Below are 19616 nucleotides of genomic sequence, written 5' to 3' on the forward strand. Positions count from 1 at the left end.
ACAAAAGAAAACCGAAAAATTTCTTTTGCAGTATCAATTTTGTGTACAATCAGCTGCTGATAGGTCAAAAATAATGGAGATAACTTTTGGGGTCTTTGAGTTATAGCCTTTTGAATTTCGGTGATGTCAAAAAAATAAGCCCAATCGAGCCTGGTGAATTGCGCGAACGGCCATAACTTGCCCAAAAATTTTAAAATTTCCAAATTTTATTATTTGGATCACAAGATCATAGTCAAATCTTGGGGGACTGAGAAAAAGAACCAATTTCGTCGGTCCAACACAAAGTTATAAGCTTTTGAAATCTCGGTGATACCAAAAAGTTAAGCCTAATCGAGCGTGGTGCAAAAAATGAAATTTTCAAAAATTTTTTTTTTCAAAGTTCATTTTTTTCATCTCGTTTCATAAATTTGAGCTCACGACAATTCCAACGAGCCCAAAACGACGTTTGTAGCTCAAGTGTACGTGGAGTAATCATCAGTTGAAAATTTGGGGGGACCCGAATTTCGGCCATTTTGGACGAAAATCGGCCTAAAAGCTAACTTTTAAGTTAGTGCAATTTTTTTTCTTGCATTTTTCAAGAAAATTGGGCTGCTCTCCGCTGTCGCAGAGTTCATTCAAAGAAAACTTATCAAATAGTTTTGAATACTTACCTATTTAATAAGTTTATCACAACAATTAGGCTAAAAGCAACTGGCAGTATCCTGGCTGGTATTCAATCATATGCCACTTACAGTGGATATGCGGCTATCATGCCATAGATGGTCATTCAAGGCACCTTGTACACGCTCCATAGATTTGACCAGCTGATTTGGCCATAAAACACATTGGGCCAAAAAAATTCCAAACAATGTCAATTTTCAGTATTTTGTTTGAAATGCATAAATTATAACGTGAGCGTGCAAAATTTTACATGGTATAAGAGCATATTTTTACTCTCGCGCGAGGGCGAGTGTTTTAAAAGTAATGTACATAGACATAAGCTAGTAAGGATATAAATGAAAGCGGAGTAACTCAAATGCCTACGACCATACCATGTTGAATGCACCGGTTCTCGTCCGATCACCGAAGTTAAGCAACATTGGGCCTGGTTAGTACTTGGATGGGAGACCGCCTGGGAACACCAGGTGTTGTAGGCTTTTATTTAAAGCAAAAGTAATTCTTTTACTTTTATGCGCTAAGAGTTATTGCTGTTTAAAGTTCGGTGATGTCAAAAAGTTAAGCCTAATCGAGCGTGGTGCAAAAATTTTCAATGGGTCAAATTTTGGCCAAAACAAAAGAAAACCGAAAAATTTCTTTTGCAGTATCAATTTTGTGTACAATCAGCTGCTGATAGGTCAAAAATAATGGAGATAACTTTTGGGGTCTTTGAGTTATAGCCTTTTGAATTTCGGTGATGTCAAAAAAATAAGCCCAATCGAGCCTGGTGAATTGCGCGAACGGCCATAACTTGCCCAAAAATTTTAAAATTTCCAAATTTTATTATTTGGATCACAAGATCATAGTCAAATCTTGGGGGACTGAGAAAAAGAACCAATTTCGTCGGTCCAACACAAAGTTATAAGCTTTTGAAATCTCGGTGATACCAAAAAGTTAAGCCTAATCGAGCGTGGTGCAAAAAATGAAATTTTCAAAATTTTTTTTTTTTCAAAGTTCATTTTTTTCATCTCGTTTCATAAATTTGAGCTCAGGACAATTCCAACGAGCCCAAAACGACGTTTGTAGCTCAAGTGTACGTGGAGTAATCATCAGTTGAAAATTTGGGGGGACCCGAATTTCGGCCATTTTGGACGAAAATCGGCCTAAAAGCTAACTTTTAAGTTAGTGCAATTTTTTTTCTTGCATTTTTCAAGAAAATTGGGCTGCCCTCCGCTGTCGCAGAGTTCATTCAAAGAAAACTTATCAAATAGTTTTGAATACTTACCTATTTAATAAGTTTATCACAACAATTAGGCTAAAAGCAACTGGCAGTATCCTGGCTGGTATTCAATCATATGCCACTTACAGTGGATATGCGGCTATCATGCCATAGATGGTCATTCAAGGCACCTTGTACACGCTCCATAGATTTGACCAGCTGATTTGACCATAAAACACATTGGGCCAAAAAAATTCCAAACAATGTCAATTTTCAGTATTTTGTTTGAAATGCATAAATTATAACGTGAGCGTGCAAAATTTTACATGGTATAAGAGCATATTTTTACTCTCGCGCGAGGGCGAGTGTTTTAAAAGTAATGTACATAGACATAAGCTAGTAAGGATATAAATGAAAGCGGAGTAACTCAAATGCCTACGACCATACCATGTTGAATGCACCGGTTCTTGTCCGATCACCGAAGTTAAGCAACATTGGTCCTGGTTAGTACTTGGATGGGAGACCGCCTGGGAACACCAGGTGTTGTAGGCTTTTATTTAAAGCAAAAGTAATTCTTTTACTTTTATGCGCTAAGAGTTATTGCTGTTTAAATTTCGGTGATGTCAAAAAGTTAAGCCTAATCGAGCGTGGTGCAAAAATTTTCAATGGGTCAAATTTTGGCCAAAACAAAAGAAAACCGAAAAATTTCTTTTGCAGTATCAGTTTTGTGTACAATCAGCTGCTGATAGGTCAAAAATAAAGGAGATAACTTTTGGGTCTTTGAGTTATAGCCTTTTGAATTTCGGTGATGTCAAAAAAATAAGCCCAATCGAGCCTGGTGAATTGCGCGAACGGCCATAACTTGCCCAAAAATTTTAAAATTTCCAAATTTTATTATTTGGATCACAAGATCATAGTCAAATCTTGGGGGACTGAGAAAATGAACCAATTTCGTCGGTCCAACACAAAGTTATAAGCTTTTGAAATCTCGGTGATACCAAAAAGTTAAGCCTAATCGAGCGTGGTGCAAAAAATGAAATTTTCAATTTTTTTTTTCGTTCAAAGTTCATTTTTTTCATCTCGTTTCATAAATTTGAGCTCAGGACAATTCCAACGAGCCCAAAACCAGCTGATTTGACCAGCTGATTTGGCCATAAAACACATTGGGCCAAAAAAATTCCAAACAATGTCAATTTTCAGTATTTTGTTTAAAATGCATAAATTATAACGTGAGCGTGCAAAATTTTACATGGTATAAGAGCATATTTTTACTCTCGCGCGAGGGCGAGTGTTTTAAAAGTAATGTACATAGACATAAGCTAGTAAGGATATAAATGAAAGCGGAGTAACTCAAATGCCTACGACCATACCATGTTGAATGCACCGGTTCTCGTCCGATCACCGAAGTTAAGCAACATTGGTCCTGGTTAGTACTTGGATGGGAGACCGCCTGGGAACACCAGGTGTTGTAGGCTTTTATTTAAAGCAAAAGTAATTCTTTTACTTTTATGCGCTAAGAGTTATTGCTGTTTAAATTTCGGTGATGTCAAAAAGTTAAGCCTAATCGAGCGTGGTGCAAAAATTTTCAATGGGTCAAATTTTGGCCAAAACAAAAGAAAACCGAAAAATTTCTTTTGCAGTATCAATTTTGTGTACAATCAGCTGCTGATAGGTCAAAAATAAAGGAGATAACTTTTGGGTCTTTGAGTTATAGCCTTTTGAATTTCGGTGATGTCAAAAAAATAAGCCCAATCGAGCCTGGTGAATTGCGCGAACGGCCATAACTTGCCCAAAAATTTTAAAATTTCCAAATTTTATTATTTGGATCACAAGATCATAGTCAAATCTTGGGGGACTGAGAAAATGAACCAATTTCGTCGGTCCAACACAAAGTTATAAGCTTTTGAAATCTCGGTGATACCAAAAAGTTAAGCCTAATCGAGCGTGGTGCAAAAAATGAAATTTTCAATTTTTTTTTCGTTCAAAGTTCATTTTTTTTCATCTCGTTTCATAAATTTGAGCTCAGGACAATTCCAACGAGCCCAAAACGACGTTTGTAGCTCAAGTGTAAGTGGAGTAATCATCAGTTGAAAATTTGGGGGGACCCGAATTTCGGCCATTTTGGACGAAAATCGGCCTAAAAGCTAACTTTTAACTTAGTGCAATTTTTTTTCTTGCATTTTTCAAGAGAATTGGGCTGCCCTCTGCTGTCGCAGAGTGCATTCAAAGAAAACTTATCAAATAGATTTGAATACTTACCAATTTAATAAGTTTATCACAACAATTAGGCTAAAAGCAATTGACAGTATCCTGGCTGGTATTCAATCATATGCCACTTACAGTGGATGTGCGGTTATCATGCCATAGATGGTCATTCAAGGCACCTTGTACACGCTCCATAGGTTTTGACCAGCTGATTTGGCCATAAAACACATTGGACAAAAAAATTCCAAACAATGTCAATTTTCAGTATTTTGTTTGAAATGCATAAATTATAACGTGAGCGTGCAAAATTTTACATGGTATAAGAGCATATTTTTACTCTCGCGCGAGGGCGAGTGTTTTAAAAGTAATGTACATAGACATAAGCTAGTAAGGATATAAATGAAAGCGGAGTAACTCAAATGCCTACGACCATACCATGTTGAATGCACCGGTTCTCGTCCGATCACCGAAGTTAAGCAACATTGGGCCTGGTAAGTACTTAGATGGGAGACCGCCTGGGAACACCAGGTGTTGTAGGCTTTTATTTAAAGCAAAAGTAATTCTTTTACTTTTATGCGCTAAGAGTTATTGCTGTTTAAAGTTCGGTGATGTCAAAAAGTTAAGCATAATCGAGCGTGGTGCAAAAATTTTCAATGGGTCAAATTTTGGCCAAAACAAAAGAAAACCGAAAAATTTCTTTTGCAGTATCAATTTTGTGTACAATCAGCTGCTGATAGGTCAAAAATAATGGAGATGACTTTTGGGGTCTTTGAGTTATAGCCTTTTGAATTTCGGTGATGTCAAAAAAATAAGCCCAATCGAGCCTGGTGAATTGCGCGAACGGCCATAACTTGCCCAAAAATTTTAAAATTTCCAAATTTTATTATTTGGATCACAATATCATAGTCAAATCTTGGAGGACTGAGAAAATGAACCAATTTCGTCGGTCCAACACGAAGTTATGAGCTTTTGAAATCTCGGTGATACCAAAAAGTGAAGACTAATCGAGCGTGGTGCAAAAAATGAAATTTTCAAAATTTTTCTTTTCAAAGTTCATTTTTTTCATCTTGTTTCATAAATTTGAGCTCAGGACAATTCCAACGAGCCCAAAACGACGTTTGTAGCTCAAGTGTACGTGGAGTAATCATCAGTTGAAATTTTGGGGGGACCCGAATTTCGGCCATTTTGGACGAAAATCGGCCTGAAAGCTAACTTTTAAGTTAGTACAATTTTTTTTCTTGCATTTTTCAAGAGAATTGGGCTCTACTCCGCTGTCGCAGAGTGCATTCAAAGAAAACTTATCAAATAGATTTGAATACTTACCTATTTAATAAGTTTATCACAACAATTAGGCTAAAAGCAACTGACAGTATCCTGGCTGGTATTCAATCATATGCCACTTACAGTGGATGTGCGGCTATCATGCCATAGATGGTCATTCAAGGCACCTTGTACACGCTCCATAGGTTTTGACCAGCTGATTTGGCCATAAAACACATTGGGCCAAAAAAATTCCAAACAATGTCAATTTTCAGTATTTTGTTTGAAATGCATAAATTATAACGTGAGCGTGCAAAATTTTACACTGTATAAGAGCATATTTTTACTCTCGCGCGAGGGCGAGTGTTTTAAAAGTAATGTACATAGACATAAGCTAGTAAGGATATAAATGAAAGCGGAGTAACTCAAATGCCTACGACCATACCATGTTGAATGCACCGGTTCTCGTCCGATCACCGAAGTTAAGCAACATTGGGCCTGGTAAGTACTTAGATGGGAGACCGCCTGGGAACACCAGGTGTTGTAGGCTTTTATTTAAAGCAAAAGTAATTCTTTTACTTTTATGCGCTAAGAGTTATTGCTGTTTAAATTTCGGTAATGTCAAAAAAGTTAAGCCTAATCGAGCGTGGTGCAAAAATTTTCAATGGGTCAAATTTTGGCCAAAACAAAAGAAAACCGAAAAATTTCTTTTGCAGTATCAATTTTGTGTACAATCAGCTGCTGATAGGTCAAAAATAATGGAGATAACTTTTGGGGTCTTTGAGTTATAGCCTTTTGAATTTCGGTGATGTCAAAAAAATAAGCCCAATCGAGCCTGGTGAATTGCGCGAACGGCCATAACTTGCCCAAAAGTTTTAAAATTTCCCAATTTTATTATTCGGATCACAAGATCATAGTCAAATCTTGGTGGACTGAGAAAATGAACCAATTTCGTCGGTCCAACACAAAGTTATAAGCTTTTGAAGTCTCGGTGATACCAAAAAGTTAAGCCTAATCGAGCGTGGTGCAAAAAATGAAGTTTTCAAAATTTTTGTTTTTTTTTTTCCGTTCAAAGTTCATTTTTTTCATCTCGTTTCATAAATTTGAGCTCAGGACAATTCCAACGAGCCCAAAACAACGTTTGTAGCTCAAGTGTACGTGGAGTAATCATCAGTTGAAAATTTGGGGGGACTCGAATTTTGGCCATTTTGGACGAAAATCGGCCTAAAAGCTAACTTTTAAGTTAATGCAATTTTTTTTTCTTGCATTTTTCGAGAGAATTGGGCTGCCCTCCGCTGTCGCAGAGTGCATTCAAAGAAAAATTATCAAGTAGATTTGAATACTTACCTATTTAATAAGTTTATCACAACAATTAGGCTAAAAGCAACTGACAGTATCCTGGCTGGTATTCAATCATATGCCACTTACAGTGGATGTGCGGCTATCATGCCATAGATGGTCATTCAAGGCACCTTGTACACGCTCCATAGGTTTTGACCAGCTGATTTGGCCATAAAACACATTGGGCCAAAAAAATTCCAAACAATGTCAATTTTCAGTATTTTGTTTGAAATGCATAAATTATAACGTGAGCGTGCAAAATTTTACATGGTATAAGAGCATATTTTTACTCTCGCGCGAGGGCGAGTGTTTTAAAAGTAATGTACATAGACATAAGCTAGTAAGGATATAAATGAAAGCGGAGTAACTCAAATGCCTACGACCATACCATGTTGAATGCACCGGTTCGCGTCCGATCACCGAAGTTAAGCAACATTGGGCCTGGTTAGTACTTGGATGGGAGACCGCCTGGGAACACCAGGTGTTGTAGGCTTTTATTTAAAGCAAAAGTAATTCTTTTACTTTTATGCGCTAAGAGTTATTGCTGTTTAAACTTCGGTTATGTCAAAAAGTTAGGCCTAATCGAGCATGGTGCAAAAACTTTCAATGGGTCAAATTTTGGCCAAAACAAAAGAAAACCGAAAAATTTCTTTTGCAGTATCAATTTTGTGTACAATCAGCTGCTGATAGATCAAAAATAATGGAGATAATTTTTGGGGTCTTCGAGTTATAGCCTTTTGAATTTCGGTGATGTCAAAAAAATAAGCCCAATCGAGCCTGGTGAATTGCGCGAACGGCCATAACTTGCCCAAAAATTTTAAAACTTCCAAATTTTATTATTTGAATCTTAAGATCATAGTCAAATCTTGGGGGACTGAGAAAATGAACCAATTTCGTCGGTCCAACACAAAGTTATAAGCTTTTGAAATCTCGGGGATACCAAAAAGTTAAGCCTAATCGAGCGTGGTGCAAAAAATGAAATTTTCAAAATTTTTGTTTTTTTTTCGTTCAAAGTTCATTTTTTTCATCTTGTTTCATAAATTTGAGCTCAGGACAATTCCAACGAGCCCAAAACGACGTTTGTAGCTCAAGTGTACGTGGAGTAATCATCAGTTGAAAATTTGGGGGGACCCGAATTTCGGCCATTTTGGACGAAAATCGGCCTAAAAGCTAACTTTTAACTTAGTGCAATTTTTTTTCTTGCACTTTTCAAGAGAATTGGGCTGCCCTCCGCTGTCGCAGAGTGCATTCAAAGAAAACTTATCAAATAGATTTGAATACTTACCTATTTAATAAGTTTATCACAACAATTAGGCTAAAAGCAACTGACAGTATCCTGGCTGGTATTCAATCATATGCCACTTACAGTGGATGTGCGGCTATCATGCCATAGATGGTCATTCAAGGCTCCTTGTACACGCTCCATAGGTTTTGACCAGCTGATTTGGCCATAAAACACATTGGGCCAAAAAAATTCCAAACAATGTCAATTTTCAGTATTTTGTTTGAAATGCATAAATTATAACGTGAGCGTGCAAAATTTTACATGGTATAAGAGCATATTTTTACTCTCGCGCGAGGGCGAGTGTTTTAAAAGTAATCTACATAGACATAAGCTAGTAAGGATATAAATGAAAGCGGAGTAACTCAAATGCCTACGACCATACCATGTTGAATGCACCGGTTCTCGTCCGATCACCGAAGTTAAGCAACATTGGGCCTGGTTAGTACTTGGATGGGAGACCGCCTGGGAACACCAGGTGTTGTAGGCTTTTATTTAAAGCAAAAGTAATTCTTTTACTTTTATGCGCTAAGAGTTATTGCTGTTTAAAGTTCGGTGATGTCAAAAAGTTAAGCCTAATCGAGCGTGGTGCAAAAATTTTCAATGGGTCAAATTTTGGCCAAAACAAAAGAAAACCGAAAAATTTCTTTTGCAGTATCAATTTTGTGTACAATCAGCTGCTAATAGGTCAAAAATAATGGAGATAACTTTTGGGGTCTTTGAGTTATAGCCTTTTGAATTTCGGTGATGTCAAAAAAATAAGCCCAATCAAGCCTGGTGAATTGCGCGAACGGCCATAACTTGCCCAAAAATTTTAAAATTTCCAAATTTTATTATTTAGATCACAAGATCATAGTCAAATCTTGGGGGACTGAGAAAATGAACCAATTTCGTCGGTCCAACACAAAGTTATAAGCTTTTGAAATCTCGGTGATACCAAAAAGTTAAGCCTAATCGAGAGTGGTGCAAAAAATGAAATTTTCAAAATTTTTGTTTTTTTTTCGTTCAAAGTTCATTTTTCATCTCGTTTCATAAGTTTGAGCTCAGGACAATTCCAACGAGCCCAAAACGACGTTTGTAGCTCAAGTGTACGTGGAGTAATCATCAGTTGAAAATTTGGGGGGACCCGAATTTCGGCCATTTTGGACGAAAATCGGCCTAAAAGCTAACTTTTAAGTTAGTGCGATTTTTTTTCTTGCATTTTTCAAGAGAATTGGGCTGCCCTCCGCTGTCGCAGAGTGCATTCAAAGAAAACTTATCAAATAGATTTGAATACTTACCTATTTACTAAGTTTATCACAACAATTAGGCTAAAAACAACTGACAGTATCCTGGCTGGTATTCAATCATATGCCACTTACAGTGGATGTGCGGCTATCATGCCATAGATGGTCATTCAAGGCACCTTGTACACGCTCCATAGGTTTTGACCAGCTGATTTGGCCATAAAACACATTGGGCCAAAAAAATTCCAAACAATGTCAATTTTCAGTATTTTGTTTGAAATGCATAAATTATAACGTGAGCGTGCAAAATTTTACATGGTATAAGAGCATATTTTTACTCTCGCGCGAGGGCGAGTGTTTTAAAAGTAATGTACATAGACATAAGCTAGTAAGGATATAAATGAAAGCGGAGTAACTCAAATGCCTACGACCATACCATGTTGAATGCACCGGTTCTCGTCCGATCACCGAAGTTAAGCAACATTGGGCCTGGTTAGTACTTGGATGGGAGACCGCCTGGGAACACCAGGTGTTGTAGGCTTTTATTTAAAGCAAAAGTAATTCTTTTACTTTTATGCGCTAAGAGTTATTGCTGTTTAAAGTTCGGTGATGTCAAAAAGTTAAGCCTAATCGAGCGTGGTGCAAAAGTTTTCAATGGGTCAAATTTTGGCCAAAACAAAAGAAAACCGAAATTTTTTTTTCAGTATCAATTTTGTGTACAATCAGCTGCTGATAGGTCAAAAATAAAGGAGATAACTTTTGGGGTCTTTGAGTTATAGCCTTTTGAATTTCGGTGATGTCAAAAAAATAAGCCCAATCGAGCCTGGTGAATTGCGCGAACGGCCATAACTTGCCCAAAAATTTTAAAATTTCCAAATTTTATTATTTGGATCACAAGATCATAGTCAAATCTTGGGGGACTGAGAAAATGAACCAATTTCGTCGGTCCAACACAAAGTTATAAGCTTTTGAAATCTCGGTGATACCAAAAAGTTAAGCCTAATCGAGCGTGGTGCAAAAAATGAAATTTTCAAAATTTTTGTTTTTTTTTTTCGTTCAAAGTTCATTTTTTCATCTTGTTTCATAAATTTGAGCTCAGGACAATTCCAACGAGCCCAAAACGACGTTTGTAGCTCAAGTGTACGTGGAGTAATCATCAGTTGAAAATTTGTGGGGACCCGAATTTCGGCCATTTTGGACGAAAATCGGCCTAAAAGCTAACTTTTAAGTTAGTGCGATTTTTTTTCTTGCATTTTTCAAGAGAATTGGGCTGCCCTCCGCTGTCGCAGAGTGCATTCAAAGAAAACTTATCAAATAGATTTGAATACTTACCTATTTACTAAGTTTATCACAACAATTAGGCTAAAAACAACTGACAGTATCCTGGCTGGTATTCATTCATATGCCACTTACAGTGGATGTGCGGCTATCATGCCATAGATGGTCATTCAAGGCACCTTGTACACGCTCTATAGGTTTTGACTAGCTGATTTGGCCATAAAACACATTGGGCCAAAAAAATTCCAAACAATGTCAATTTTCAGTATTTTGTTTGAAATGCATAAATTATAACGTGAGCGTGCAAAATTTTACATGGTATAAGAGCATATTTTTACTCTCGCGCGAGGGCGAGTGTTTTAAAAGTAATGTACATAGACATAAGCTAGTAAGGATATAAATGAAAGCGGAGTAACTCAAATGCCTACGACCATACCATGTTGAATGCACCGGTTCTCGTCCGATCACCGAAGTTAAGCAACATTGGGCCTGGTTAGTACTTGGATGGGAGACCGCCTGGGAACACCAGGTGTTGTAGGCTTTTATTTAAAGCAAAAGTAATTCTTTTACTTTTATGCGCTAAGAGTTATTGCTGTTTAAAGTTTCAAAATTTTTGTTTTTTTTTCGTTCAAAGTTCATTTTTTTCATCTTGTTTCATAAATTTGAGCTCAGGACAATTCCAACGAGCCCAAAACGACGTTTGTAGCTCAAGTGTACGTGGAGTAATCATCAGTTGAAAATTTGTGGGGACCCGAATTTCGGCCAATTTGGACGAAAATCGGCCTAAAAGCTAACTTTTAAGTTAGTGCAATTTTTTTTCTTGCATTTTTCAAGAGAATTGGGCTGCCCTCCGCTGTCGCAGAGTGCATTCAAAGAAAACTTATCAAATAGATTTGAATACTTACCTATTTAATAAGTTTATCACAACAATTAGGCATAAAGCAACTGACAGTATCCTGGCTGGTATTCAATCATATGCCACTTACAGTGGAGGTGCGGCTATCATGCCATAGATGGTCATTCAAGGCGCCTTGTACACGCTCTATAGGTTTTGACTAGCTGATTTGGCCATAAAACACATTGGGCCAAAAAAATTCCAAACAATGTCAATTTTCAGTATTTTGTTTGAAATGCATAAATTATAACGTGAGCGTGCAAAATTTTACATGGTATAAGAGCATATTTTTACTCTCGCGCGAGGGCGAGTGTTTTAAAAGTAATGTACATAGACATAAGCTAGTAAGGATATAAATGAAAGCGGAGTAACTCAAATGCCTACGACCATACCATGTTGAATGCACCGGTTCTCGTCCGATCACCGAAGTTAAGCAACATTGGGCCTGGTTAGTACTTGGATGGGAGACCGCCTGGGAACACCAGGTGTTGTAGGCTTTTATTTAAAGCAAAAGTAATTCTTTTACTTTTATGCGCTAAGAGTTATTGCTGTTTAAAGTTTCAAAATTTTTGTTTTTTTTTCGTTCAAAGTTCATTTTTTTCATCTTGTTTCATAAATTTGAGCTCAGGACAATTCCAACGAGCCCAAAACGACGTTTGTAGCTCAAGTGTACGTGGAGTAATCATCAGTTGAAAATTTGTGGGGACCCGAATTTCGGCCAATTTGGACGAAAATCGGCCTAAAAGCTAACTTTTAAGTTAGTGCAATTTTTTTTCTTGCATTTTTCAAGAGAATTGGGCTGCCCTCCGCTGTCGCAGAGTGCATTCAAAGAAAACTTATCAAATAGATTTGAATACTTACCTATTTAATAAGTTTATCACAACAATTAGGCATAAAGCAACTGACAGTATCCTGGCTGGTATTCAATCATATGCCACTTACAGTGGAGGTGCGGCTATCATGCCATAGATGGTCATTCAAGGCGCCTTGTACACGCTCCATAGGTTTTGACCAGCTGATTTGGCCATAAAACACATTGGGCCAAAAAATTTCCAAACAATGTCAATTTTCAGTATTTTGTTTGAAATGCATAAATTATAACGTGAGCGTGCAAAATTTTACATGGTATAAGAGCATATTTTTACTCTCGCGCGAGGGCGAGTGTTTTAAAAGTAATGTACATAGACATAAGCTAGTAAGGATATAAATGAAAGCGGAGTAACTCAAATACCTACGACCATACCATGTTGAATGCACCGGTTCTCGTCCGATCACCGAAGTTAAGCAACATTGGGCCTGGTTAGTACTTGGATGGGAGACCGCCTGGGAACACCAGGTGTAGTAGGCTTTTATTTAAAGCAAAAGTAATTCTTTTACTTTTATGCGCTAAGAGTTATTGCTGTTTAATGTTTCAAAATTTTTTTTTTTTCGTTCAAAGTTCATTTTTTTCATCTTGTTTCATAAATTTGAGCTCAGGACAATTCCAACGAGCCCAAAACGACGTTTGTAGCTCAAGTGTACGTGGAGTAATCATCAGTTGAAAATTTGGGGGGACCCGAATTTCGGCCATTTTGGACGAAAATCGGCCTAAAAGCTAACTTTTAAGTTAGTGCAATTTTTTTTCTTGCATTTTTCAAGAGAATTGGGCTGCCCTCCGCTGTCGCAGAGTGCATTCAAAGAAAACTTATCAAATAGATTTGAATACTTACCTATTTAATAAGTTTATCACAACAATTAGGCATAAAGCAACTGACAGTATCCTGGCTGGTATTCAATCATATGCCACTTACAGTGGATGTGCGGCTATCATGCCATATATGGTCATTCAAGGCACCTTGTACACGCTCCATAGGTTTTGACCAGCTGATTTGGCCATAAAACACATTGGGCCAAAAAATTTCCAAACAATGTCAATTTTCAGTATTTTGTTTGAAATGCATAAATTATAACGTGGGCGTGCAAAATTTTACATGGTATAAGAGCATATTTTTACTCTCGCGCGAGGGCGAGTGTTTTAAAAGTAATGTACATAGACATAAGCTAGTAAGGATATAAATGAAAGCGGAGTAACTCAAATACCTACGACCATACCATGTTGAATGCACCGGTTCTCGTCCGATCACCGAAGTTAAGCAACATTGGGCCTGGTTAGTACTTGGATGGGAGACCGCCTGGGAACACCAGGTGTAGTAGGCTTTTATTTAAAGCAAAAGTAATTCTTTTACTTTTATGCGCTAAGAGTTATTGCTGTTTAATGTTTCAAAATTTTTTTTTTTTTCGTTCAAAGTTCATTTTTTTCATCTTGTTTCATAAATTTGAGCTCAGGACAATTCCAACGAGCCCGAAACGACGTTTGTAGCTCAAGTGTACGTGGAGTAATCATCAGTTGAAAATTTGGGGGGACCCGAATTTCGGCCATTTTGGACGAAAATCGGCCTAAAAGCTAACTTTTAAGTTAGTGCAATTTTTTTTCTTGCATTTTTCAAGAGAATTGGGCTGCCCTCTGCTGTCGCAGAGTGCATTCAAAGAAAACTTATCAAATAGATTTGAATACTTACCTATTTAATAAGTTTATCACAACAATTAGGCTAAAAGCAACTGACAGTATCCTGGCTGGTATTCAATCATATGCCACTTACAGTGGATGTGCGGCTATCATGCCATAGATGGTCATTCAAGGCACCTTGTACACGCTCCATAGGTTTTGACCAGCTGATTTGGCCATAAAACACATTGGGCCAAAAAAATTCCAAACAATGTCAATTTTCAGTATTTTGTTTGAAATGCATAAATTATAACGTGAGCGTGCAAAATTTTACATGGTATAATAGCATATTTTTACTCTCGCGAGAGGGCGAGTGTTTTAAAAGTAATGTACATAGACATAAGCTAGTAAGGATATAAATGAAAGCGGAGTAACTCAAATACCTACGACCATACCATGTTGAATGCACGGGTTCTCGTCCGATCACCGAAGTTAAGCAACATTGGGCCTGGTTAGTACTTGGATGGGAGACCGCCTGGGAACACCAGGTGTTGTAGGCTTTTATTTAAAGCAAGAGTAATTCTTTTACTTTTATGCGCTAAGAGTTATTGCTGTTTAAAGTTTCAAAATTTTTGTTTTTTTTTTTCGTTCAAAGTTCATTTTTTTCATCTTGTTTCATAAATTTGAGCTCAGGACAATTCCAACGAGCCCAAAACGACGTTTGTAGCTCAAGTGTACGTGGAGTAATCATCAGTTGAAAATTTGGGGGACCCGAATTTCGGCCATTTTGGACGAAAATCGGCCTAAAAGCTAACTTTTAAGTTAGTGCATTTTTTTTTCTTGCATTTTTCAAGAGAATTGGGCTGCCCTCCGCTGTCGCAGAGTGCATTCAAAGAAAAGTTATCAAATAGATTTGAATACTTACCTATTTAATAAGTTTATCACAACAATTAGGCTAAAAGCAACTGACAGTATCCTGGCTGGTATTCAATCATATGCCACTTACAGTGGATGTGCGGCTATCATGCCATAGATGGTCATTCAAGGCACCTTGTACACGCTCCATAGGTTTTGACCAGCTGATTTGGCCATAAAACACATTGGGCCAAAAAAATTCCAAACAATGTCAATTTTCAGTATTTTGTTTGAAATGCATAAATTATAACGTGAGCGTGCAAAATTTTACATGGTATAAGAGCATATTTTTACTCTCGCGCGAGGGCGAGTGTTTTAAAAGTAATGTACATAGACATAAGCTAGTAAGGATATAAATGAAAGCGGAGTAACTCAAATGCCTACGACCATACCATGTTGAATGCACCGGTTCTCGTCCGATCACCGAAGTTAAGCAACATTGGGCCTGGTTAGTACTTGGATGGGAGACCGCCTGGGAACACCAGGTGTTGTAGGCTTTTATTTAAAGCAAAAGTAATTCTTTTACTTTTATGCGCTAAGAGTTATTGCTGTTTAAAGTTTCAAAATTTTTGTTTTTTTTTTCGTTCAAAGTTCATTTTTTTCATCTTGTTTCATAAATTTGAGCTCAGGACAATTCCAACGAGCCCAAAACGACGTTTGTAGCTCAAGTGTACGTGGAGTAATCATCAGTTGAAAATTTGGGGGGACCCGAATTTCGGCCATTTTGGACGAAAGTCGGCCTAAAAGCTAATTTTTAAGTTAGTGCAATTTTTTTTCTTGCTTTTTTCAAGAGAATTGGGCTGCCCTCCGCTGTCGCAGAGTGCATTCAAAGAAAACTTATCAAATAGATTTGAATACTTACCTATTTAATAAGTTTATCACAACAATTAGGCAAAAAGCAACTGACAGTATCCTGGCTGGTATTCAATCATATGCCACTTACAGTGGATGTGCGGCTATCATGCCATAGATGGTCATTCAAGGCACCTTGTACACGCTCCATAGGTTTTGACCAGCTGATTTGGCCATAAAACACATTGGGCCAAAAAAATTCCAAACAATGTCAATTTTCAGTATTTTGTTTGAAATGCATAAATTATAACGTGAGCGTGCAAAATTTTACTTGGTATAAGAGCATATTTTTACTCTCGCGCGAGGGCGAGTGTTTTAAAAGTAATGTACATAGACATAAGCAAGTAAGGATATAAATGAAAGCGGAGTAACTCAAATGCCTACGACCATACCATGTTGAATGCACCGGTTCTCGTCCGATCACCGAAGTTAAGCAACATTGGGCCTGGTTAGTACTTGGATGGGAGACCGCCTGGGAACACCAGGTGTTGTAGGCTTTTATTTAAAGCAAAAGTAATTCTTTTACTTTTATGCGCTAAGAGTTATTGCTGTTTAAAGTTTCAAAATTTTTGTTTTTTTTTCGTTCAAAGTTCATTTTTTTCATCTTGTTTCATAAATTTGAGCTCAGGACAATTCCAACGAGCCCAAAACGACGTTTGTAGCTCAAGTGTACGTGGAGTAATCATCAGTTGAAAATTTGGGGGGACCCGAATTTCGGCCATTTTGGACGAAAGTCGGCCTAAAAGCTAATTTTTAAGTTAGTGCAATTTTTTTTCTTGCTTTTTTCAAGAGAATTGGGCTGCCCTCCGCTGTCGCAGAGTGCTTTCAAAGAAAACTTATCAAATAGATTTGAATACTTACCTATTTAATAAGTTTATCACAACAATTAGGCTAAAAGCAACTGACAGTATCCTGGCTGGTATTCAATCATATGCCACTTACAGTGGATGTGCGGCTATCATGCCATAGATGGTCATTCAAGGCACCTTGTACACGCTCCATAGGTTTTGACCAGCTGATTTGGCCATAAAACACATTGGGCCAAAAAAATTCCAAACAATGTCAATTTTCAGTATTTTGTTTGAAATGCATAAATTATAACGTGAGCGTGCAAAATTTTACTTGGTATAAGAGCATATTTTTACTCTCGCGCGAGGGCGAGTGTTTTAAAAGTAATGTACATAGACATAAGCAAGTAAGGATATAAATGAAAGCGGAGTAACTCAAATGCCTACGACCATACCATGTTGAATGCACCGGTTCTCGTCCGATCACCGAAGTTAAGCAACATTGGGCCTGGTTAGTACTTGGATGGGAGACCGCCTGGGAACACCAGGTGTTGTAGGCTTTTATTTAAAGCAAAAGTAATTCTTTTACTTTTATGCGCTAAGAGTTATTGCTGTTTAAAGTTTCAAAATTTTTGTTTTTTTTCGTTCAAAGTTCATTTTTTTCATCTTGTTTCATAAATTTGAGCTCAGGACAATTCCAACGAGCCCAAAACGACGTTTGTAGCTCAAGTGTACGTGGAGTAATCATCAGTTGAAAATTTGGGGGACCCGAATTTCGGCCATTTTGGACGAAAATCGGCCTAAAAGCTAATTTTTAAGTTAGTGCAATTTTTTTTCTTGCTTTTTTCAAGAGAATTGGGCTGCCCTCCGCTGTCGCAGAGTGCATTCAAAGAAAACTTATCAAATAGATTTGAATACTTACCTATTTAATAAGTTTATCACAACAATTAGGCTAAAAGCAACTGACAGTATCCTGGCTGGTATTCAATCATATGCCACTTACAGTGGATGTGCGGCTATCATGCCATAGATGGTCATTCAAGGCACCTTGTACACGCTCCATAGGTTTTGACCAGCTGATTTGGCCATAAAACACATTGGGCCAAAAAAATTCCAAACAATGTCAATTTTCAGTATTTTGTTTGAAATGCATAAATTATAACGTGAGCGTACAAAATTTTACATGGTTTAGGAGCATATTTTTACTCTCGCGCGAGCGCGAGTGTTTTAAAAGTAATGTACATAGACATAAGCTAGTAAGGATATAAATGAAAGCGGAGTAACTCAAATGCCTACGACCATACCATGTTGAATGCACCGGTTCTCGTCCGATCACCGAAGTTAAGCAACATTGGGCCTGGTTAGTACTTGGATGGGAGACCGCCTGGGAGCACCAGGTGTTGTAGGCTTTTATTTAAAGCAAAAGTAATTCTTTTACTTTTATGCGCTAAGAGTTATTGCTGTTTAAAGTTTCAAAATTTTTGTTTTTTTTTTTCGTTCAAAGTTCATTTTTTTCATCTTGTTTCATAAATTTGAGCTCAGGACAATTCCAACGAGCCCAAAACGACGTTTGTAGCTCAAGTTTACGTGGAGTAATCATCAGTTGAAAATTTGGGGGGACCCGAATTTCGGCCATTTTGGACGAAAATCGGCCTAAAAGCTAACTTTTAAGTCAGTGCAATTTTTTTTCTTGCTTTTTTCAAGAGAATTGGGCTGCCCTCCTCTGTCGCAGAGTGCATTCAAAGAAAATTTATCAAATAGATTTGAATACTTACCTATTTAATAAGTTTATCACAACAATTAGGCTAAAAGAAACTGACAGTATCCTGGCTGGTATTCAATCATATGCCACTTACAGTGGATGTGCGGCTATCATGCCATAGATGGTCATTCAAGGCACCTTGTACACGTTCCATAGGTTTTGACCAGCTGATTTGGCCATAAAACACATTGGGCCAAAAAAGTTCCAAACAATGTCAATTTTCAGTATTTTGTTTGAAATGCATAAATTATAACGTGAGCGTGCAAAATTTTACATGGTATAAGAGCATATTTTTACTCTCGCGCGAGGGCGAGTGTTTTAAAAGTAATGTACATAGACATAAGCTAGTAAGGATATAAATGAAAGCGGAGTAACTCAAATGCCTACGACCATACCATGTTGAATGCACCGGTTCTCGTCCGATCACCGAAGTTAAGCAACATTGGGCCTGGTTAGTACTTGGATGGGAGACCGCCTGGGAGCACCAGGTGTTGTAGGCTTTTATTTAAAGCAAAAGTAATTCTTTTACTTTTATGCGCTAAGAGTTATTGCTGTTTAAAGTTTCAAAATTTTTGTTTTTTTTTTTCGTTCAAAGTTCATTTTTTTCATCTTGTTTCATAAATTTGAGCTCAGGACAATTCCAACGAGCCCAAAACGACGTTTGTAGCTCAAGTTTACGTGGAGTAATCATCAGTTGAAAATTTGGGGGGACCCGAATTTCGGCCATTTTGGACGAAAATCGGCCTAAAAGCTAACTTTTAAGTCAGTGCAATTTTTTTTCTTGCTTTTTTCAAGAGAATTGGGCTGCCCTCCTCTGTCGCAGAGTGCATTCAAAGAAAATTTATCAAATAGATTTGAATACTTACCTATTTAATAAGTTTATCACAACAATTAGGCTAAAAGAAACTGACAGTATCCTGGCTGGTATTCAATCATATGCCACTTACAGTGGATGTGCGGCTATCATGCCATAGATGGTCATTCAAGGCACCTTGTACACGTTCCATAGGTTTTGACCAGCTGATTTGGCCATAAAACACATTGGGCCAAAAAAGTTCCAAACAATGTCAATTTTCAGTATTTTGTTTGAAATGCATAAATTATAACGTGAGCGTGCAAAATTTTACATGGTATAAGAGCATATTTTTACTCTCGCGCGAGGGCGAGTGTTTTAAAAGTAATGTACATAGACATAAGCTAGTAAGGATATAAATGAAAGCGGAGTAACTCAAATGCCTACGACCATACCATGTTGAATGCACCGGTTCTCGTCCGATCACCGAAGTTAAGCAACATTGGGCCTGGTTAGTACTTGGATGGGAGACCGCCTGGGAACACCAGGTGTTGTAGGCTTTTATTTAAAGCAAAAGTAATTCTTTTACTTTTATGCGCTAAGAGTTATTGCTGTTTAAAGTTTCAAAATTTTTGTTTTTTTTTTCGTTCAAAATTAATTTTTTTTCATCTTGTTTCAT

The 19616-nt window shown here is 37.4% G+C and overlaps 19 non-coding genes across 19 annotated transcripts; all 19 read left to right on the forward strand.

Annotated features, from left to right (window-relative positions):
- The first annotated feature begins 1017 nt into the window (after positions 1 to 1017).
- On the forward strand, positions 1018 to 1136 carry LOC134850214 (5S ribosomal RNA). The gene has a single exon (XR_010164184.1). It is a non-coding gene; the product is annotated as a 5S ribosomal RNA (ribosomal RNA).
- Positions 1137 to 2288: 1152 nt separating this feature from the next.
- LOC134849172 (5S ribosomal RNA) lies at positions 2289 to 2407 on the forward strand. Its single transcript, XR_010163211.1, has one exon. It is a non-coding gene; the product is annotated as a 5S ribosomal RNA (ribosomal RNA).
- An 804-nt stretch (positions 2408 to 3211) lies between these two features.
- Positions 3212 to 3330, forward strand: LOC134849050 (5S ribosomal RNA). Its single transcript, XR_010163094.1, has one exon. It is a non-coding gene; the product is annotated as a 5S ribosomal RNA (ribosomal RNA).
- Positions 3331 to 4481: 1151 nt separating this feature from the next.
- Positions 4482 to 4600, forward strand: LOC134848931 (5S ribosomal RNA). Its single transcript, XR_010162981.1, has one exon. It is a non-coding gene; the product is annotated as a 5S ribosomal RNA (ribosomal RNA).
- Positions 4601 to 5751: 1151 nt separating this feature from the next.
- LOC134848932 (5S ribosomal RNA) lies at positions 5752 to 5870 on the forward strand. The gene has a single exon (XR_010162982.1). It is a non-coding gene; the product is annotated as a 5S ribosomal RNA (ribosomal RNA).
- Positions 5871 to 7035: 1165 nt separating this feature from the next.
- Positions 7036 to 7154, forward strand: LOC134850227 (5S ribosomal RNA). The gene has a single exon (XR_010164197.1). It is a non-coding gene; the product is annotated as a 5S ribosomal RNA (ribosomal RNA).
- A 1160-nt stretch (positions 7155 to 8314) lies between these two features.
- LOC134850225 (5S ribosomal RNA) lies at positions 8315 to 8433 on the forward strand. Its single transcript, XR_010164195.1, has one exon. It is a non-coding gene; the product is annotated as a 5S ribosomal RNA (ribosomal RNA).
- A 1158-nt stretch (positions 8434 to 9591) lies between these two features.
- Positions 9592 to 9710, forward strand: LOC134848925 (5S ribosomal RNA). The gene has a single exon (XR_010162975.1). It is a non-coding gene; the product is annotated as a 5S ribosomal RNA (ribosomal RNA).
- A 1159-nt stretch (positions 9711 to 10869) lies between these two features.
- LOC134848936 (5S ribosomal RNA) lies at positions 10870 to 10988 on the forward strand. The gene has a single exon (XR_010162986.1). It is a non-coding gene; the product is annotated as a 5S ribosomal RNA (ribosomal RNA).
- A 732-nt stretch (positions 10989 to 11720) lies between these two features.
- Positions 11721 to 11839, forward strand: LOC134848948 (5S ribosomal RNA). Its single transcript, XR_010162997.1, has one exon. It is a non-coding gene; the product is annotated as a 5S ribosomal RNA (ribosomal RNA).
- A 732-nt stretch (positions 11840 to 12571) lies between these two features.
- Positions 12572 to 12690, forward strand: LOC134849160 (5S ribosomal RNA). The gene has a single exon (XR_010163199.1). It is a non-coding gene; the product is annotated as a 5S ribosomal RNA (ribosomal RNA).
- A 729-nt stretch (positions 12691 to 13419) lies between these two features.
- On the forward strand, positions 13420 to 13538 carry LOC134849161 (5S ribosomal RNA). Its single transcript, XR_010163200.1, has one exon. It is a non-coding gene; the product is annotated as a 5S ribosomal RNA (ribosomal RNA).
- Positions 13539 to 14268: 730 nt separating this feature from the next.
- On the forward strand, positions 14269 to 14387 carry LOC134849152 (5S ribosomal RNA). The gene has a single exon (XR_010163191.1). It is a non-coding gene; the product is annotated as a 5S ribosomal RNA (ribosomal RNA).
- A 733-nt stretch (positions 14388 to 15120) lies between these two features.
- LOC134848960 (5S ribosomal RNA) lies at positions 15121 to 15239 on the forward strand. The gene has a single exon (XR_010163008.1). It is a non-coding gene; the product is annotated as a 5S ribosomal RNA (ribosomal RNA).
- Positions 15240 to 15972: 733 nt separating this feature from the next.
- Positions 15973 to 16091, forward strand: LOC134848971 (5S ribosomal RNA). The gene has a single exon (XR_010163019.1). It is a non-coding gene; the product is annotated as a 5S ribosomal RNA (ribosomal RNA).
- Positions 16092 to 16823: 732 nt separating this feature from the next.
- On the forward strand, positions 16824 to 16942 carry LOC134848984 (5S ribosomal RNA). Its single transcript, XR_010163031.1, has one exon. It is a non-coding gene; the product is annotated as a 5S ribosomal RNA (ribosomal RNA).
- Positions 16943 to 17672: 730 nt separating this feature from the next.
- LOC134850216 (5S ribosomal RNA) lies at positions 17673 to 17791 on the forward strand. Its single transcript, XR_010164186.1, has one exon. It is a non-coding gene; the product is annotated as a 5S ribosomal RNA (ribosomal RNA).
- Positions 17792 to 18525: 734 nt separating this feature from the next.
- On the forward strand, positions 18526 to 18644 carry LOC134850217 (5S ribosomal RNA). The gene has a single exon (XR_010164187.1). It is a non-coding gene; the product is annotated as a 5S ribosomal RNA (ribosomal RNA).
- A 734-nt stretch (positions 18645 to 19378) lies between these two features.
- Positions 19379 to 19497, forward strand: LOC134848996 (5S ribosomal RNA). Its single transcript, XR_010163042.1, has one exon. It is a non-coding gene; the product is annotated as a 5S ribosomal RNA (ribosomal RNA).
- The last annotated feature ends 119 nt before the right edge of the window (positions 19498 to 19616 follow it).

This window comes from Symsagittifera roscoffensis, chromosome 6 (assembly GCF_963678635.1).
Source record: "Symsagittifera roscoffensis chromosome 6, txSymRosc1.1, whole genome shotgun sequence".
NCBI lineage: Eukaryota > Metazoa > Xenacoelomorpha > Acoela > Convolutidae > Symsagittifera > Symsagittifera roscoffensis.